At 39.6% G+C, this 16,769-nt stretch overlaps 1 pseudogene; it reads right to left on the reverse strand.

Annotated features, from left to right (window-relative positions):
* Window positions 1–13,455: 13,455 nt before the first annotated feature.
* LOC105470594 (peptidyl-prolyl cis-trans isomerase A pseudogene) lies at window positions 13,456–14,217 on the reverse strand (annotated as a pseudogene).
* Between the last annotated feature and the right edge of the window lie 2,552 nt (window positions 14,218–16,769).

Genomic DNA, 16,769 nt, shown 5'->3' on the forward strand with positions numbered 1-16,769 from the left:
CAAAAATTACAGGAGGGCAGCCAAGTGAAGAGGAAACACCACAATGTTAAGATGAAGATTCAAATACCTAAAATGGATTCAAAAATAAAGCAAATTCCTGGGAAGAATTAGTACCCCTGGAACACTGGCATGAAGGCTCCGGTCAGACACCTTCCATCTCTCCCTCCTCAAATATTCTCCCTTCCATTTACTGAGAAGGTGTTTTGCCAAAGCAACGTCTAATCCTAAAATAGATGCCAATGGGGGCAGTCAAAGTGGCTCACACCTGTAATCCCAGCACTTTGGGAGGTCGAGGAAGGGAGATCACTTGAGGTCAGGAGCTCGAGACCAGCCTGGCCAACATGGTGAACCCTCTTTCTAGTAAAAATACAAAAATTAGCCGGGTGCAGTGGCACACATCTGTGGTACCAGCTACTTGAGAGGTTGACACAGAAAAATTGCTTGAACCCAGGAGGCAGAGGTTGCAGTGAGCTGAGGTTGTGGCAATGCACTCCAGCCTGGGCAACACAGCAAGACACCTTCTTTAAAAAAACAAGAAGAAGAAGAAAGAAGAAAGAAGAAAGAAGAAGAAGAAGAAGAAGAAGAAGAAGAAGAAGAAGAAGAAGAAGAAGAAGAAGAAGAAGAAGAAGAAGAAGAAGGAGGAGGAGGAGGAGGAGGAGGAGGAGGAGGAGGAGGAGGAGGAGGAGGAAGGAGAAGGAGAAGGAGAAGAAGGAGGAGGAGGAGGAGGAAGAGGAGGAGGAGAGGAGAGAGGGGAGGGGAGGGGAGAGGAGAGGAGAGGAGAGGAGAGGAGAGGGGAAGAGAAAGGAAGGGAAGGGAAGGGAAGAAAAGAGAAGAGAAGAGAAGAGGAAAAGAAGAGAAGAGAAGAGGAAAAGAAAAGACAAGACAAAGATGGCAATGCAATGATATCATTGACTTTATACCCCCCATCTCAGAAAGGGGCAAATATCAGTAATGTCGTATTGAATGACATTCATTGTTTGTAACACCTTGAATTTATAACCAACACTGGTGGTCAACCGATTCTTCATTCTGAACTGAAGATTGGAAAGGGACTTCAGAGAGATACCAGGGATCCATGAATTATTCAAAATAAAATTTATGTACACATGCATAGTCTTTCCAGTAATTAAACTGAAAAATGCTGCATTCATACTTAATTGTTATATTATGTTCTTCTCAAAAATGTGGAGAGATTCTCCATCTCACTAGTCCAAAATCCCATAGTTTTGTTTTACTAATCTATTTTTTATAACTGTGAACATCCAATGAAATTCCCCTTCTCTGAAAGAAAGGAAACAACTGAAAAATCACTTTCTATTCCTAAAAATCAACTCATATAAGAGTTGGACAAAAGGTGTTGGATTTGTGGCATAGTGTACCAGCGAGGAGCTCTGTTGTGGCGGCTTTTCCTTCAGCGCCTCGGAGCTGAGTGTGCTCTGGAAGGAGGAGCGGGAGGGAGCCAGTGGCTGCCTCTTGACCCGACCTCTTGGCCGCCTTTCTGCCTCATGCTGTCTAGAGCTACAGGACCTGACGATTTGACTGGAGCATCCATGTTCCTTGTTCAGATTTCCTGATGCTTATTCCCTCGCAGTGGGCTTTGTGACGCTGTCAGTGTCTACCTCTCATAAAAATGGTGGCAATTCTTGAGACAGGATGTTTCCTCATGATCTGCAGCTGATTCAAGCCATGCGTTCCCTCAAACTTGCTTCCATCTCATTCCTCTGCTGGCTGTTACCTACTGTGTCTCAGTCACACCTAATTGCTCCTGTGTTGTCTGCACAGTGAAAGGTGTGTCACATTCCCCACACTCCTCGCACAGGCACCTAATGAGATTTGCTTCTCCTTAAGCTAAGTGGAAAAGGAGATGCTCATTTGGACCACAGATTTTCACCTGAGGTTTCACAAAATCTTCAAGTCATTTTTTTTCCTGGGACATGAAATCTACTTCCCTACATAGCCAAAACGTTTCCAATAAACATATATTCCTTCTTATTTCTTGGAAACAAACTAAGTCATTCCAGTGCATCAGCGAGGATCACTATGGTGCCAAGTATGTCATACAGCCATGGAGAGGCAAGCCGTGTCTCAGGAACACTGTGCAGATCTCCTGAAGACTTTGCCTTTGGCTATGGAAAAAGAGCATGTCATCTACTTACACAATATATGCTTGCCTCTTGACTGATAACTAGTTTTCTGTGGCAACTTTCCAGGTTGAACTCATGGGCTTTTGATCTATAAATGCAGAAGACATGTTTCAGAATTCCAATTCCTTGAGAAGTTGGAGGCCTGAAAAGGATCATGTGATTATGCACTCTCCTCTCCATCTGCCTGTTTGGGGCACTGTCTTAACCCAAACCCCTACTGTCCAGATGCCCCCACTGTTGCAGATTAAGCCCCTTGCCCCAGTGCCTGTCAGGGCCTAGTGCCTGGACAGGGCTGCTTCTGCTATGTCCTGCAGGTCTGAGGCATGCACGTGTCTGGAATTCTTCTCCATCTTGGGATATTTCTATCCACCCATTAATTCCAGCTCCCTGTTACTACCTGGGATTAAGCCACACTGGGAAGCAACTCTTTTGGCTGCTTGATTTTCAACTTCAGTTCAGTTTCCCCAAGTGCCTGATGTACATTAACCGATATCACACTTGACATTCATCTATTTTGGAACAATGATTTGAATTGAAAGCTCTCACCTCAAACATAAACAACTGTAGAATATGTTTCCGTGTAAGTCTTCTGAGAAATTATCTGATTTTGCTGCAGCACTCACTGATTTAAAATAATACTGGTGCGAGACAGAACCAATCAGTAGACTCTCCTGACATAAGCTAAACATCTTTACTCCCTAAAATAGAATTATGTATGGTGTGGAAATGTATTGGAGTGAAATTATTCCTGAATATAACAATGACAATGCAATTTCCTGGATTTATGATGGGTGCTTTGGGAATTGTATAAGTGGCCTAAAAGAGTTAATGTCCCTCCCAAAGTGCTTTATTTTAATGTTTGGGAAGTTTATAATCTAGTATACTACATTGCTTTCCAGAAATACCTCATCATTACAAGCCTCCATCCATAAAAAATATTTGCTTTTATGGATGAAGATGCTCTCTCAACAAAAATATTAAATGGGGCAAGTTTGCAACTTCCTAAATCCAATCACTAAAAATTTGCTATTCTCACATTAGCACAATAATAAAAAACAACATATGTGAATATCCACCACCTTTCTGGCCAAAGGGCCATTTCAATGGTTGGTTGAACAAGGAGAAATTGCATTTTTCTTCCACCCAAGCTGCCTTCTCTGCCATTTGCAGCCTGTAGCGTCACTATCAACCCACCATCGGCGAGGGGAAAAGAAACTGGGAAAGTGACAGAAAGATGACAAGTTGCCCATGAAAATTACTAGGACAAAAGATCAGGTCTTCACTAAGGATGAACATGACTCTGTGGGAGTGTTTAGCCATCAGATCAGAAATTTGGAATTGGACAGGTTGGGAGAGAAGGAAAAAAGATTACTGCAATAATTTGGGAAAAACTTCTTGAGGGAGCAAAGATGACTTAAATTGGATGTGCTAAACAGAATTTTCACTACTAATTTCTGAATGAAAAGATGCTACTTTTCCATAAGAAAGACAAGTATTTGTGTTCAAATGATACTCATAAACTGTTCCCTGACCAGGCTTCCATAAATCATCTCCCGCCCATGTATCACAGCCTTTGAAACCATTGATGGTATTCTGGGAGCAACACGCCTCCACCCTCCCCTCGGGTACCATAAATATAGTCCATTATCAGCCAGCAACAGCGATTCCAAATCTGAGGCCCCAGAAGTTGGAGACCCGACTAAGTGCAGAATAGGATCCAAGCTCAGACGTTCCTTGAAAAGTTTTGACTCCAGCTCTTCTGACTTCTTGAGCCTGCCAACTTGGAATGGAAACCTCTTGAGAACATGTTTTCTTACAAAATTCAAAAAGAGCTTTGCTGTGAGCCCACAGCTGGAAATGCCGTGAGAGCAGGCGCTCTTGGAGATCTGATTTCTTACAGCATTTTGGCACCTCTGGTTCGGCTCCTGGCGGGCAACCAGAAGCTGCAGAGGTAATAAAACATGGTATGCTCCCAGGACAGCTCTAGGGTAGCCTCCTTTCCGGAGAGAGGATGGCTCATGCCAGGAGAAGGGCTGGGCCCCATGCTTTTGCTGCTCTCAGTGGAAGGGACACGGGGAGCGTCTCTGGAGGGGTGCACTGACACCAATACCGTGTTTTTCCCGGTGACAGGCACCAGGGCAGCTTTCTTTGTTAGGTCAGTCAATGCATGCTGGGTTTCTGGATAGCTCTGGCCCTGAACAAATTTAGGAACACAAGAGATTGTAAAGGCAGCCACTGCAAACAAAAGCTTAATTTACTAGCTTCAATCCTAAAGCAATTTTTAAGCAGTAGTAGTCTATTCCCTAATCATTTCTAAAATAACTGGAAATAACTAGACCAATTAGATTTCAGTACCTATGGTTCTTGGTGTGTTTATATTTCCCTTCTTTTTACCTGCTTCATTCTAATATTCTTGCTCATCATTTTCTCTCAGTAGAACAAAGAGACAAGATGCTAAGGAGCCAAGTTTACAAATGTGGAAGAGGTGATTCTAAGCTCACTGCCGGTACAGACTCTATTTCTTCCCCTCAAGTGCCTGTCCAGAAGGCATAGAGTATTTGAATGTCCTTCAAGAAGGAGCCAAAGCAAATGGCATCTGCCACACTAACTCCAGTGGAGAAAAAGAATCTCACTACTCAGGCCAGTATATTATCCTCCCTGTCAAAACAACTACACCTCAACTCTCACCCATCAACTTCGCGATTATCCTCCTTGGTTATGAAAATTAGTGCCTGTTAAACTTTAGATTACAGAGAGAAATAGCCAAGCTCAAATTTTCTGACAGCCAATATATGACTACCCACCAGAAGGACCCACATAGATCCAGGGGACGACTATGTGTGATCAAACACCATGGTCCTGCACAGTGCCCCAATCCACGTGAGGGTGCATTATGAAGACTTTACTGTGGACAAAGCAACTTGGGCCAAGGTAAGGCATGAAGCCACACTGGCACTTGGCCCATTGAAGCCACTTGGAGTGGTAGCATTGCCAGATAAAATGCAGGATGTCCAGTGAAATTAGAATTTCAGATAAACAATGAATCATTTTTAGAATGAGTATATCAGGTGCAATATTTGGGACATATACTAAAAAGTTAGTTGCTCTTCTGAAATCAAATATGACTGGGCATTCAGTATTTTATTTGCAAAATCTGGTCATCCTAATTTGGAGTTTCTGTTGGTGGTGAAGCAGCCAATTGCATTCACGCCCAGACCCATGAAACCGCACTGGGAGCCAATGCAAGCCCCTAGGACTGAGCAGGGTGCTAGAGAGATGCAGCAGGAATTTCACTTCCAACACCCCCTCACCCACATCCACTCCCAGGGACCTCGGTGAGATGCTCCGTGACTTGGAAGCAGCTTTCTCAGGAAATTAAGCCAAGATGCCTGAAGCCTGAGAAGGAAAATAGATCCAACTTGAAAAGAACAAGTAAGTTTTTAAATAAGGAAATGTTATTAACTGAAAGCAGAGAGACTGGAAATCACCACCTTTTCAGAATGACTAGAGGGAAAGAAGTATCTCATAATAGAAAAAAATAAAGAGCAAGAGGCAGAGGGAGACGAAGATATCCAGCCTTCCTGGAGCCCTTGCTTTGATCCCTCCACTTCACCATGGCTTAGAAAGACCCTTCAGACGGGCATTGTGTAACAAGGCCTGTACCACTTCCCTCATAGAGCCTTTAAAACTCTTTTATTATGATTATTACTATGATTTATATATAAGGAACACAGTGCCATTGCATAAATTTAGAGAACTTCAAAAAGAAGAAAATAAAAATTACTCACATTCCTGAGATTAACAGATAACCACTGTATATCCCTCCATCATTTATCTCGGCATATATACAATGTTTACAGCACTGGAATTATAAAGCATATAACATTTTGTAACCTAATTTTATCACTTAATATATTGTGAATGTTATTGCATATGCTTAAATAGTTTCTGAGAATATAATTTTTAATGACTACTTAGTATTCCATTGCTTTTAATGGACCACAATTTATTTAACCCATTTTTTCTCATTGGATATTGATACTGTTGCCCATTTTTCACTGTTAGAGAGAGCACCACACAGTCTCCTCGTATGCACAGCTGTTTAGGATTCTCTAATTATTTACTTGAGAAAAATACCTGAAAGTAAGACTCTTGGGTCATGAGGTGTGAATATTGTTAAGGTTTTAATTCACATTGCCAATGTACCCTCCAGAAAATCTTATACACAATATATAAGAGTTGCTGTTTTCCCATAACCTTGCCAACACTGGGCATCGCCTCTTTCAAAAATCTTTACAATATTGATCAGCCAAAAATCTTTCTCGTTATTTAAAATTTAATTTGCTCATTTCTAATGGGATGAACATTTCTTCAAATGTTAGTTGAGCATTTGTGGTTCTTATTTAACGATGCTTTTTTCACATTTTTAGGCATTTTTTAAAACTTTTGCCAAAATTTATGGACTACAGGTAATAATCCTTTACATAACCATATGCTACAATGTGTTCCCATTGTAGGAACTGTTAGGATCAGTTAGGGTGTAATCTGGTGTTAAGAATTTTCAAATGTTTATGTAGACAAATTTTTATCATTTTTCTTTGTGATACCTTGAGCTTCCTCACCTGCCTTGATGCCAGATAAACATGCAGCTGTTACTGTTGAGTTCTTCTGGGTCTCTTACACCTGCCCCTTTTGTCTGCTGAAATGAATTTTCATCTAGGACTGATAATGGGATTTTTTCCAAATAATTAACCTGCCTTTTTTTTTTTTTTTTTTTTTTTTTTGAGACAGAGTTTCACTCTGTTGCCCAGGCTGGAGTGCAGTGGTACAATCTCAGCTCACTGCAACCTCTGCCTCCTGGGTTCAAGCAATTTTCCTGCCTCAGCCTTCTAAGTAGCTGAGATTACAGGCACCTGCCATCATGCCTGGCTAATTTTTTGTATTTTTTTTTTTTAGTAGAGACAGGGTTTCACCATGTTGGCCAGGCTGGTCTCGAACTGCTGACCTCAAGTGATCCACCCGTCTTGGCATCCCAAAGTGCTGGGATTACAGGCATGAGCCACCTGCCAAACCTGCCATCTTAAAATCATCCACTGAAGATCTCTTTTCTCCATGGATTTAAAATGCCACATTTATCATAGCCGAGTGGGGCATCGGGTGCCTCTGACATTCTCCATGTTCCCCCTCTGCCTGTCTGATCTCGCACCTACACTCCACCCTGTAACCACTAAAGCTGTGGAACTCTTCTTAGTAACAGGCATACCTTAGAGATGTTGTGGGTTCCATTCCAGACAATTGCAACAAAGTGAATGTCTCAATACAGTGAGAAGAGAAGGGGAGGGAAGAAAAGAGGATGTAAATTTTTTGGTTTCCTAGTGCCTTGCAAAAGTTATTTTTATACTATGCATACTATTAAGTGTGCAAGAGCATTGTATGTATAAAATGCAATATACATAGCTTAATTTTAAAATACTTCATTGCTAAAAAATGTTAAGGATCACCTGATCTTTCCTGAGTCATCTTGTTGCTGGTACAGGATGTTGCCTTGATGTGCATGACTGTGAAGTGATCAGGATGGTGGTTGCTGAAGGTTGGGGTGGCTGTGGCAATTTCTTAAAATAAGACAACAATAAAATTTGCCACATCGATTGAATCTTCCTTTTATGAAAGATCTCTCTGTAACATGTGATGCTTTTTCATGGCATTTACCCACAGTAGAACTTCTTTTAAAAACAGAGTTGGCCGGGCACAGTGGCTCACACCTGTAATCCCAGCACTTTGGGAGGCCAAGGCAGGTGGATCATGAGGTCGGGAGTTCGAGACTATTCTGGCCAACATGGTGAAACCCCATCTCTACTAAAAATACAAAAATTAGCTGGGTGTGGTGGCACATGCCTGTAATCCCAGCTACTCGGGAAGCTGAGGCACAGAATTGCTTGAATCCAGGAGGCAGAGGTTGCAGTGAGCCAAGATTGCACCCCTGCACTCACTCCAGCATGGCGGCAGAGCAAGACTCTGTCAAAAACAAAACAAAACTAAAAAGCCGAGTCAACCCTTTTAAACACTGCCATTGCGTTATCAACTAATTTTATGTAGCAGTCTTTATCCTTCGTTTTCATTTCAACGGTGTTCACAGCATCTTCACCAGGAGTATATTCTATCCCAAGAAACCAGTTCCTTTGCTCTTCTATAAGAAGCAAGTCCTCATCCACTCAAGTGTATCTTGAGATTGCAGCAATTCAGTCACATCTTCAGCCTCCACTTTCTAATTCTAGTTCTTCTATTTTCCACCATGTCTGCAATTACTTCCCCCAGTGAAGTCTTGAACTCCTCAAAGTCATCCATGAGAGCTGGAATCAACTTCTTCTAAACTCCTGATAATATTGATGTTTTAATCTTCTGAATTTTGAATGTTCTTGATGGCATATAGAATGGTAAATCCTTTCTAAGTTTTTGATTTACTTTGCCCAGATCCATCGTAAGAATTACTATCTATGGCAGCTACAGCCTTATGAAATGTATTTCCTAAATAATAAGATTTGAAAGTCAAAATTACTCCTTGATACATTGGCTGCAGAAGGAATCTTGTGTTAGCAGGCAGGGAAGCAGCATTCATCTCCTTGTACATCTCCAACAGAGCTTTAGGGTGGCCAGATGCATTGTCAATGAGCAGTAAGATTTTGAAAGGAATCTTTTGTGTGTGTGTACAGTAGATCTCAAAAAATGGGCTTTAAATATTCAGCAAACCATACTGTAAACAGATGTGCTGTCATCCAGGCTTTGTTGTCCTATTTATAGAGCACAGACAGAATAGATTCAGCTTAATTCTTAAGGGCTCTAGGATTTTTTTTTCCTTTTTTTAAGCTTTCTAATTTTTTTTATTATGCTTTAAGTTCTAGGGTACATGTGCATAATGTGCAGGTTTGTTACATATGTATACTTGTGCCATGTTGGTGTGCTGCACCCATCAACTCGTCAGCACCCATCAACTCGTCATTTACATCAGGTATAACTCCCAATGCAATCCCTCCCCGCTCCCCCCTCCCCATAACAGACCCTGGTGTGTGATGTTCCCCTTCCCGAGTCCAAGTGATCTCTTTGTTCAGTTCCCACCTATGAGTGAGAACATGCAGGGTTTGGTTTTCTGTTCTTGCGATAGTTTGCTGAGAAAGATGGTTTCCAGCTGCATCCATGTCCCTACAAAGGACACAAACTCATCCTTTTTTAAGGTTACATAGTATTCCATGGTGTATATGTGCCACATTTTCTTAATCCAGTCTGTCACTGATGGACATTTGGGTTGATTCCAAGTCTTTGCTATTGTGAATAGTGCCATAATAAACATACGTATGCATGTGTCTTTATAGCAGCATCATTTATAATCCTTTGGGTATATACCCAGTAATGGGATGGCTGGGTCATATGGTACTTCTAGTTCTAGATCCTTGAGGAATCGCCATACTGTTTTCCATAATGGTTGAACTAGTTTACAATCCCACCAACAGTGTAAAAGTGTTCCTATTTCTCCACATCCTCTCCAGCACCTGTTGTTTCCTGACTTTTTAATGATTGCCATTCTAACTAGTGTGAGATGGTATCTCATTGTGGTTTTGATTTGCATTTCTCTGATGGCCAGTGATGATGAGCATTTTTTCATGTGTCTGTTGGCTGTATGAATGTCCTCTTTTGAGAAATGTCTGTTCATATCCTTTGCCCACTTTTTTATGGGGTTGTTTGTTTTTTTATTGTAAATTTGTTTGAGTTCTTCGTAGGTTCTGGATATTGGGCTCTAGGATTTTTAGAATGGTAAAGGAGCATTGGCTTCGACTTAAAGTCACCAGATACATTAGCCCCTATCAAGAGAGTCAGCCTGCGCTTTGAAACTTTGAAGCCAGGCATTGACTTCTCTGTAGCTATGGAAGTCCTAGAGGGTATCTTCCAGTATAACGCTGTTATGCCTATGTTGAAAATCTGTTGTTTAAAGCAGCCACCCCAGTAATCTTAGCTAGATCTTCTGGATAACTTGCTGTAGCTTCTCCATCAGCATTGCTGTTTTACCTTGCACTTTTATGTTATGGAGATGGCTTCTTTTCTTAAAGCTCATGAACCAATCTTTCTTACAGGCTTCAAACTTTTCTTCTGCAGCTTCTTTACCCTCTCAACTTTCATAGAATTGAAGAGAGTTAGGGTCTCATGGTGGATTAGGCTTTGGCTTAACAGAATGTTGTGACTGGATTGATCTCCTATCCAGACCACTCAAACTTTCTCCATATCAACAATAAGGTTGTTTCACTTTCTTATCATTTGTGTGTTCACTAGAGTAGCACTTTTAATTTCCTTCAACTTACATTTTCCTTTGCATTGACAATTTGGCTAAGTTTAGCATAAGAGGCCTGACTTTCAGCCTAAGTCATCTTTTAACACATCTTAATCATTTCTAACTTTTGATTTGAAATGTGAGATATTCAACTCTTCCTTTCACTTGAACACTTAGAGGCCATTGTAGGGTTATCATTTGGTCTAATTTCAATCTTATTGTGTCTTAGGGAAGTCCAAAAGGAGGGAGAGACAAAAGAATGGCTGATCAATGGAGCAGTCACAACACATACATTTATCAATTAAGTTCATTGCCTTATATGGGTGCAGTTCATGACACCCCACAATAATTAGAAGAGCTTCATTAAAGATCACTGATCACAAGTCATCATAACAGATTTAATAGCAATGAAAAAGTTTGAAATATTGCAAAGCATCACCAAAATGTAATACAGATAGGAACATGCTGTTGGAAAAAAAATGGCACCAATAGACTTGCTCCATTTGTTTAAAAAAAAAAAAAAGCAATATCTGCAAAGCCCAGTAAAATGAGATGTCCTTGTCCTCTCCACTGTTCTCCTCCTCCATTAGGAATCAATATTTTTGCTATTCTTCTAGAACAGGATGAAGCCAATCCCAAATTTGAATTGAGATTGGAATTGCCCTAATACAAGTTACATTGTGCATATTTGACCTCTGTGCATTATTCGGAACCAAGGGCTATATCTCTATTTATTCAACACTTCCTTGACACCCCTCAAGACCTGCTGTTCTTTTCTTCACGTGGGTCCCTGGTATATCTCACTAGGTTTACTCCCAGAATTTAGTGTCCTACATTGATCTTGTGTATTGAAAATATTTTATCTTCTCATTTTCCAGCTAATTATTAATGGAAGATAAGAAAATTTTTGATTTGTGCATGCTACTTTTCTTTAAAAAGAAACTATTAACTACTTTCTTTAAAATATTCTCTTAGAGTTTCTAGATATGGGTGCAGTTTTTTTAATCTCTTCCTTAATTTTATTTCTCCTTACTGTCTTATCACACCTGCTAGAACTTTCAGAACAATGATCGTAATGATGGTGATCGTAGCATCCTTACCCTGATCTTGACATTAACTGCAGAGTCTTTGAAGGACCTTCATTAAATGCAATGTAGCTGCTGATTTTCTATTGTTGTTATTGTTCTTTTTTTATGTCAAGGAACTGTTCTATTCCTAACTTATTAAGTTTTTATCAGAAATTGATGTTGAATTTTATCAGATGCCTTCTGGGAATCTATTGAGGTTTTACTTCTTTTAATCTACGGATGTGATATATTTTATTAATAGATTTCTGAATATTAAAACATTATTATATTCCTAGAATAGACCTATATGGTATATGAAAATGTTGTTTTCCACTTGCTATTTGCTATATATTATTTAGGACTTTTTGGTTTTTGATTCAACAGCTATGGACACATCTCACCAGGAGCCAGTGCCGTGCACTACTCTTACTTCACCCTCCAGGGAGCCGGGTCTGGAGTTTTCTGACACTTTTTCAAATTTTAGATTCAAGCCCCAGATCGTTCTGTGAAATGTACCAGGAAGCATTCTCTCCCTGTGCTTTGCAATCATTCATATAGCAGGATAATTATTTGTTCTTACAAAAGAAATCCCTCACTTCCAAACTCTGACGGATTCTAAAATCAATCTGAAAGACCAAAATACTGAACATAGAGGGATCGACACAAGAAATTAATATGAAAGTATTGCAAAACTATAACTATTAAACCTAAGACAACTTTCGAAATTTTTCTCCGTGGTTATCACCCTGTAGAAATACGTGAAAATTTATATTTCCTTCAGAAAAATGTTACATTTCACTGATAGTTTATTACCACTGTTTTAATATGTAGCATTTCTTTATAGCTTTTATCACCATTATTTATAGTTTTATCAATTCTATTCTCTTCCTTTATTTCCTCAATCATGGTTATTAAATTCCTCACTTCTCCATATTTACAGTTTTTTCTTTTTATCCCAAATAGATCTTTCAGTGGTTAAACTTTTCTAAGGTGTATTTGTTTGTTTTTAAAGTTCTTGAATTTATCAAGTTTACTTTTTCCATGTTTTGCTTCATAAATTTCTCTTTTCTAGTGTTTATTATTTTTTAAACATCCTTGAACTTAATATCTTGGATTTTCTAAAACTATAAAAATAAGTGGTTATTTTATTGTTGTTTATTCTTATTTACTAACAGATATAGTTAATCTGATGTGTTTAACTCTGAATTGACTTTGGGCTTCATCTTTAATTTTTATATGTCTTTGTTTTTTAAGTATCCTTGAATTAGAGACTTTATTTAATCTAATACTGGGGGAGTATTATTTTAATTTTTAAGTGTATTACAGTTGGTGGTAATTTTTGTTATTAAAATTTGTGTCCATTTTGTTATAGCTACAAATATGGTCTGTATAGTTTGTTACTTAAGAGATTTCATTATGTTTTTCTTTGTAATTAAGACATTTTGATCATCAATTTTTACAAACATATTATGGACATTATCCTCATTCTTTGCATGGTACAAAGTTTACTACCCCTTATTAAACACAAATCAACTCTATTTGTTATAAGTTATTCAGTTTTTAATCTCTCTGTTTAATTTTGTTCATTCATCTTGTCCTATACTGACCGTGGCATATGAAAATTACTCACTGGGTTAATCATGTTTTTGTCAATTTCTTCTTATATTTTTATTTTTACTTTATATATTCCTATAATTATATTTCACACATATGGGTTTATTATTCATATATACATTCATGGCACATTTTGCTTTTTGTTTATATGAAAATCATTGAAACTGTTTCAACTCTTAATTTGATATTGCTTCTAATTTTCAGTTACTTGTATTTACTTGACATGTCTTTGTCCAACCCCTATTTTCCAATCTTTCCATGTCTTTTTATTTTATATGTATCTTTTGTCACTAGACTTTAATTCAACTCTGCTTTTCTTTTCTTTTCTTTTTTTTTGTTACTTAGTTTTTATTTCATAATCATAAACTTAACTCTGCAATCCAGCTAGGCATGGGAGAGAACAAGGAAAACATGGAACCCAAAGGGAACTGCAGCGAGAGCACAAAGATTCTAGGATACTGTGAGCAAATGGGGTGGAGGGGTGCTCTCCTGAGCTACAGAAGGAATGGTCTGGTGGTTAAAATAAAACACAAGTCAAACTTATTCGAGTTGTCCACAGTCAGCAATGGTGATCTTCTTGCTGGTCTTGCCATTCCTGGACCCAAAGCGCTCCATGGCCTCCATAATATTCATGCCTTCTTTCACTTTGCCAAAGACCACATGCTTGCCATCCAACCACTCAGTCTGGGCAGTGCAGATGAAAAACTGGGAACCATTTATGTTGGGTCCAGCATTTGCCATGGACAAGATGCCAGGACCTGTATGCTTTAGGATGAAGTTCTCATCTTCAAATTTCTCCCCATAGATGGACTTGCCACCAGTGCCATTATGGCGTGTGAAGTCACCACCCTGACACATAAACCCTGGAATAATTCTGTGAAAGCAGGAACCCTTATAACCAAATCCTTTCTCTCCAGTGCTCAGAGCACGAAAATTTTCTGCTGTCTTTGGAACATTGTCTGCAAACAGCTCGAAGGAGACGCGGCCCAAGGGCTCGCCATCGACGGCAATGTCGAAGAACACGGTAGGGTTGACCATGGCTAGTAGTACAGGACTTTCCTCGGCGGCAGCGTCTGCAAAGCCTCAACTCTGCTTTTCAATCAAGCCTGCAAGTCTGTCATTTGAGGAATTTGGCCTCTTCACATTTATCACTGGACTTATTTCTATTGTGCCTTATTTTTTAATACGTTCTTGTTGCTTCCCTTTATTCATCTTTTACTAAATAATTGTTTCCTTAGCTCTTTTTTCCTTCGGTAATTTTCAAAGAGTAACTCCTGTTTTTATTCTATGTGTGGTTATTTCTACACCCCTTTTTATAATCACTTTTTTTTTTTTTTTTTTTTAGTTACCATTAACACCATGATATTATCCAATGTCTCTTCCCAAGGAAAACAAAAGTTTAAGGCACATTTACTTTTTCTTTCCCTATCTCATTTGTCAACTTTTGTTTTTATTATCTAATAGCTAGAGTAGATAATCAATACTTAATTATTTGCATAACATACATTTGGCTCTTAATAATTATATTTTGTACTTGGGTTGCTTTTTAATCATATGAGTCACAGTTATTTCAACTCTACATACCTTGCTGGTTTTACTGTTTACCTCTTTTCTTTTAGCTATGACTTCCCCATCCTTCCATAGCTGGCTGCAGAGTATCTTCAATACATTTTTAAAGAAGGGTACATGAGTGTTATATTTTTGAGGTTCTTTGCATATCTGAGAATGTCCTTTGCTGTAGCCAATTCTAATCAACATACACATAATGTGCACCTTCCATGTGTCTAGCACGTTGCTAGGTCCAAGGAAGAGAGAATTAATGGGATAGCATAAATCTTTACAGTCCTTACCTTATGCAGTTTGCAGACTAACTGGATGCTACCTAAAAATGACACATTGTCAGGGTAGAGAAGACTTGCATCAAAATATCATTCTAAAAAAAACTCTGTAAACACTTACTCATTGTTGTCTAGTCTTTATCATTGCAGAAAAATTTACCCACTATCCAATCTGTCTCAAGGTACAGATGATCATGTGAGATGGGGGATATTGGAATTGAATTTTTTTCAGGTACAGTGTTCAGGTAAATAACAAAATAAACAAAACCATTCATTACCTCAAGCAGAACAGAATATGAGCTCTGTGTTCCAATAAAAGTGAAAACGGATTTGGTCTTTTTGTAGGTAGAAGAAACTCATAGTGGTTTGAGTTTTACTTCTTTTCAGGTTGATTTTTTTTAGCCTGCATGCATATTTGTTTTCAACATTAAAATTCAAGTTCCACTGATTGTGTTTGGTACTCATAAAGCCCTTTTGATTCCTCAGAGATAACATTGACTTCTCTGTTCACTGTACTCTCTTCTTCAGGAAATCCCATTATACATACATTGGATCTCTTGACCTTCCAGGTCTCCTACTTAATTTTTTATCATTTTATTTCTTTGTCACTTTTCTCTGAGCTTCTCCGTATTCTCAGGTTTATCTTCTATGTCGATGAATCCATTGTCTACAATTAACTGCCCACGTTGCAGTTTAAATTTAGCAATTATTTGGAAACAGCCTTTGAGGGTCTTGCTTTTTCCCCTGCAAAAATAAATGCCAGTTCTGATTTCATAGGTGCAGTGCCACCCTAAATTTTGTGAAAAATAGAAAAGAGGAACTTTCTAGAATTTTCTGCTTCTTGCTGCTACCTCATTTCACAGAGCAACATTTGTTCTGAGTCCTTAAAACTTCTGATTGTTTTATCATAAGTCACCATTATTTGCTTATCTTTATAAAGAAAGGTTTCTTTTGCCCATTTTAAAGTTATCATAGTTTCTGTAGCTAGGTCAATATTTCAGGCAGACACTAAAGGATATAGGAAAAGTTGAAGGCTCTATACTTGCTCTGTGAGGTTGCTTGCCCAGCAGGGTGGCTGTGGAGGGAGCAGGGCCGGGGCCCTTCTGTGGAGGTGCTCTCCTCTGTCTGAGAGTGTCTCTCCACACTTCTGGGAGCAGACTTTCCCTTCTCTGCAAGGTATGGCTGTTGGCAGGGTCCTCATGTGCTCTCCTGCCACGTCAGTCCCCAGTCCAGCCCTTCTAGCTGGGGAACAACACTGCAGGTCTGTGGGGTCTTTCCGAGAGAGTTCTCAAATGCACTTTCCTTCTTTGATGGGAAGACATGGTTAGGGTCAATCCTTCCTTCCTTGTCCTGTGTGCCAAAAAAAATTACAAAATCTTGAGTTTCCTGTTCTGGGGATGCTACTGTAGGGTGCAGCTCCAACTTTGGGTTTTCACGACTTTCTCATGTCTCTAGTCTTTTCCATGGGAAGCTTGGTAGTCAGGATGGGGAGAGATGGCAACCAGGAGCCCACCAAAGGCACCAGGGCCCAAACCCACCTGAGAATGAGGAGGAGGGGCCAGGGTGGGGGGAGAGGAAGTGCCTGGCTGCCCGCTCCTGCCCCCAATATGTAAGACAGGCTGCTGCTCCTCAACCCCAGGAGGGTCCTGAGCCCACCCAGCCCAGCATAGGGGAAGAAGGGCCCTGTGGGCAACGTGGGCCAGCTCTCCTAAAGGAGCTGACCTGTGGGGTCTGAGAAGGAGAGCTGACTCCAGCCTCTGCCACTGAGACCATTCCTGCTTCCACTGTC

The sequence above is a fragment of the Macaca nemestrina genome, chromosome 9, assembly GCF_043159975.1.
Source record: "Macaca nemestrina isolate mMacNem1 chromosome 9, mMacNem.hap1, whole genome shotgun sequence".
Taxonomy (NCBI): Eukaryota; Metazoa; Chordata; class Mammalia; order Primates; family Cercopithecidae; genus Macaca; species Macaca nemestrina.